The following is a 4,785-nucleotide window of genomic DNA, read 5'->3' as shown; positions in this document are numbered from 1 at the left end:
CAGGTGTGTCCCTCCTTGTTTGTCTGGAGCTGGTGTGCTGGGAGCAGGAAGAGCAGGGGGGCAGTGGGAGGGCCCCTGGGAGACAGCCAGGCTGGGGAGGCAGGAAGGCAGGGGACTTTGTAACAGGGAGACCCTGGGCCTCAGTATCCTCAGCAGGGAGATGGGGAGTTGGTTTGAATGACCCCTGGAGTCCTACCCAACTAGGTCTAATTCAGAGACTAGGCTGAAAAACGTATGAACTCCTTGGTTCTCAGAATCTCAGTTTCCTGATTTGTAAAATGGGGGTGGTGGTACTTGACCTAGCCAGAGGTGAGGGCATGTCAGAAGAAAAACATACAGGCGAACACTGGGCATTTCTGCATAACCTGCCTGGCTTCCCCTTCACACTGGGCTGGCTTGGCTGCTTCAGTCCTCTGATCAGAGCCCTCCTCATCCTCATTGGCAGATCTCCTCCATCACTTCTAGTTGGGCCCTTGCTTAGCCTGGCACTCATTCTTTGCTGTGGACAGTAGCTGAACTGGTCTCTAAGAAAAGCCAACTCTGCAACCCCTCCCCTGACTCTGGGTCTCCTTCCCCTTTTCCTAGATGCCATGCCTCTACTCCTCTGTGGATCTCTGGTTCACTATTCACCTGCTGACTAAATTGTTAACTTTGTTATTATTGTGAGATGATCACAACACTCACTGGCATTTCTGTCTCACAAATAGGCCCAAGCCTTTCCAGTTTCCAGATCTTTGATCTCGTCACCCTGGGAGGGGAATTCTATTCTCACTGCCACTTTACAGAGGAGGAAATGGAAGCTCCTAGGGACTTGCTAGAGTCACACTTCTTCCTTGGCAGCAGAAGCAGGCATGGTCCCCAGTTCTGTGGACCCCTACTCAGCAGACCCACACTTTGGCTTCTCCAGGGTCTCAGCATCAGAGCATTCTCTGGTCACTTCCAGCAGCTGAAGATAACCAGCTGAGTTGTCCCAGCCATTGGGACAGTAGCTATTCCGGAGAAGAGAGAAGCTGGAACCCTGGCCTCTCGGGCTTGGGGGCTCCCAGGGTGGGGTGGCAAGACAGGTCAGCACTCTGCTGTTCCAACAAGGCCTCAAGGGGCTGGGCCAGTCTGGAGCTAACCAGGCTCTGGAATTCCTGTCCATAGGTCCCTACTGGACTGGAGGTTCACTCCTTTGCAGCAAGTTTCTCTGATCCAGTTCCCGTAGCCAGGATACAGGGAACAACAGGTTCTTGTTTTCAGGGTCAAGAATTCTTGGCTGGGAGCTGCCCTGGGGCAGGAATAGAAGCCTTCGTGGAAAATGTCCTCCTCTCTCTAACCCCCCCCCCCCCCATTCTTCACTCTTGTTCCCTGGTCCTCAGAAGAGCCTCAGCCTTTCTCTGGTTTCTGAGCTGAGATGGGGGTCCAAGATGTGTAGGGGAGCCACCCTTCTACTGCATGCTAGGCTGGGTGCTTTGAAAGGGTCTCCCCAATAAAAACTTCGGGCTGAGGATTGAGGGATACTCTCCAAAAGGAAGGGAATGCAGGCGGTGGGGAGGAACCTGAGAATAGGCCTGCTCCCCAACTGCCCCAGCCAGGGTACTCAAGTCTGTGCTCCCTAGTTCTATCCCACCTTTCAGAACCTACGGAGAAGTCTGATACATGCTTCTCCCCAGTTTCCTCTACAATATGCTGTTTACACCCTGTGGAGAGACCAGACCCCAAAGTTCCCAGGCTTGGCTGGGCCAGCCCAGGGAGGAGTCGAATCTGTATTCCTAAAGGCCAGGATGGAGTCTCCTCTGTAAGTCAGCTCATTGGGGCCTCAGGAGGCAGGTGTTAGAATCCCCATTATCCAGAGAAGGCAGGGCAGAGAGGGGGAAGGAGGGGTAAAAGGACTTGCCCAGGATCATACAGCTAGTGATGGACTAAGTCAGGATTAGAACTCAGGTCTTCCTTACTCAAAGCCCAGTGTGCTCTTTATAGAGAACCTCTCCCTCTTTCTTCCTTTGATCCCTGTCATAGACAGGTCTAGTAGAGGTCCCACTGGGTGAAAGGGGAAGTTAAAAGGAATGCTCACAGGATGACTTTCTGAGCCAGCCCCCCACTCCTGTCCACCCTGCCCCCTTCACCTCCTTGGGGCCTCCCCCCTAAGTTGGGTAGAGCCCTCCCTTTGCATCTTGGGAGACTTTGGCATCTCTGCCTCCATTCTTCAGGATGTCTTCCAGGATCTTGCCCCTCCCAAGAACACATCCCCCAGAGAAAGCTTTCAAGTGGGTAAAGCGTTTAGAAGCAGGACAACCAAGTAAGTCAAGTCAGTTAGGAGGGACCTCAGAACACAGGATGGCAGAGCTGGGGGGGGGGGATGAGGTCTCCTTGTCCAGGCCCTCCTTGAGTCTTCAGCAGTCAGCTCACCAGAGTCCCCCACTCTGGTCCTGCCTGCCCACTCGCTTCTGCCAGACATGAACATCCCTTATTCTGGGACCCAGAATAAGCTTCTAGCCACCTCCCATAAGTGAAGCTCCCCCCAGCCCTGCCACCATGGCCTACACTGGAAGCAGATCTGTCCCCAACCAGGGGTGGCTGCTGATAAGTCACCAGGGCAGCTTGTTGATAAGTGTCTTTTTTTGTCTCATGCAGCCTCCATTTGGAGGATGAATTCTGGGGAGGGGAGGGAGAGGCAGTCCTTGTAAGCCTAGTGCTCAGCTTGGCCCTCAACCAAGCTTCCCCTCCAGAGCAGAGAGGTGCTGAGTGAACCCCAATTTTTTATTGTCTACAGTTATTTTATTTTTAACTGTTTTTTGAATTTTACAATTTTTTCTCCACAATCACTTCCCTCACCCCATCCCCTGCAGAAGGCCATCTGTTAAGTTTTTCCCTTGTTTCCATGGTATACATCCATCTCAGTTGAATGTCATGAGAGAGAAATCATATCCTTAAGGGAAAAAAAGTATAAGAGATAGCAAAATAACATAATAAGATAACTTTTTTAAAAAAATTAAATGTAATAGTCTTTGCTTTAAACTTCACATGTCTTTCTCTGGATACAGATGGTATTCTCCATTGCAGATACCCCAAAATTGCCCCTGATTGTTGCACTGATGGAATGAGCAAGGCCATTAAGATTGATCAAGGAGGTGTGTGAGGCATGGCGCCTCCCGGTTTCGGATTTAGTCTTCCTTGTCACCTGGAACGCATTTCACTCTGAGGTTAATGAGGTCTCTGTGATGGGCAGCTATGGGCGGCCCGTGTCCATGCCCAGGGTCCCAGTGCCCACCCGAGTGCAGCATCCGGGCCCAGTGGATTTTTCCTTGCATTTTTCCTCATCCCTGCTCTCCATGAAGCAGTTTCTGGACTACAGGTTGTGAATGCATGTGAAAAGGCCTCATTTATGTTCTTGCTGCAGGAGTTGCCAGTGAGATTGGCAAATATAATGAAAGAACGAACGTTGTCTTCTTCCAGACCATCTTCTAAGAACACCTTCAGTCCAATTGGTCCAGAGATGGTACATTCAGAGTCGACAGGAGCTCCAGTATCTGAATGATAAAAGTGCTGAAGATGGTAAAGCTGTTTACAGACATTGTAATAAGAATCTGGAATCGACATAATGATGTCATTCCTACCATGGCTCAGGGTGTGACTGAATACAAGGAAAGCTTTGGTGTCAATCCAGTGACCAACCAGAGTGGACAATATTTTTTTGGATCATTTTTACATGAGTCACCTTTCAATTAGAATGCTACTCAATCAGCACTCCTTACTGTTTGGTGGAAAAGGAAAAAGAAGTTCCAACTCACTGAAAACACATTGGAAGCATTAATCCAAATTGTAATGTGGAAGTTAGTAAAGATGGTTATGAAAATGCAAGGGTCTTCATGATTTCTATTATATTAATTCTCTAGAACTCGAACTTGAAGAATTACATGCAAAATCACCAGGACAACCCATGCCCCTGGTTCATGTATCATCACATCTCTATCACAAAGTGTTTGAACATGTCTGGTTCTCTGTGTTCATCAAGATCCTGTGAAATTTACACTGAATCTTCTGGAGGAAAATTTTTATTACTAAATGACTAGCAACCCTTAAACTATCCTCTAAAGTTTTTAGGAGATAGATTTTTACTCTGTAGTTATAATTTGTGTAGTGATCCTAATTATGGATTAAGAAGCAGTGTGACATAAGCATAGAAGGCCAGAATCAGAAAGACCTAGATTCATGGCTTGCCTTGACCCATACTAACAGTGTTTACCAAAGGTCAGTCACTTAACTTCTCCTTGCCTTAATTCTCTAAGATTGTAAGTTGATTTGTGTTTGTAGAGAGAATTTTCATAATAAAGAAATCATCAATTTAGCTTTTTCCCCAACAAGGGATCCTCCTAATAATGGTAGAATTATCTATATAGATCATGTGGGCATAATGATAGATGTAGCTTAGGTTTCGACAGACATCTAAAAAAGCATAATAAAACTTCTCTCAATTCAGTCTCCCAAGCCTCCTCAACTACTGGGAATCTGACTGTATTGGGGGTGGGGCACTTATATAACTAATTGCATATAAGAACACAGCAAAATAGAAAGAATGAGAATTGAATGAATAACAATTGCTAGCAGAGATTAGACTTGAGGACAAAAAATTATGTATTTTGGTAAACCCAGTAGTATCATTCTGTCAGTACAAGTAGTAACTGATTTTTGTAATAAATTACAAAAAGAGGTCAATTCTCCTAAAATATTAGAGATATGACTATAAAGTAATGACTATTTTGTGACCCTATATCATTTTGATTAAGCCACTGTGGAGAGTGT

At 46.9% G+C, this 4,785-nt stretch overlaps 1 pseudogene; it reads left to right on the top strand.

The window, feature by feature from the left end:
• Positions 1–3,272: 3,272 nt before the first annotated feature.
• On the top strand, positions 3,273–4,006 carry LOC141504082 (pyruvate dehydrogenase (acetyl-transferring) kinase isozyme 1, mitochondrial pseudogene; annotated as a pseudogene).
• The last annotated feature ends 779 nt before the right edge of the window (positions 4,007–4,785 follow it).

Source organism: Macrotis lagotis, unplaced genomic scaffold, assembly GCF_037893015.1.
Source record: "Macrotis lagotis isolate mMagLag1 unplaced genomic scaffold, bilby.v1.9.chrom.fasta BILBYCTG093, whole genome shotgun sequence".
Lineage (NCBI taxonomy): Eukaryota > Metazoa > Chordata > Mammalia > Peramelemorphia > Peramelidae > Macrotis > Macrotis lagotis.
Note: the sequence above shows the minus strand (reverse complement) of the source record. Positions and strands in the feature narration are given on the sequence as shown.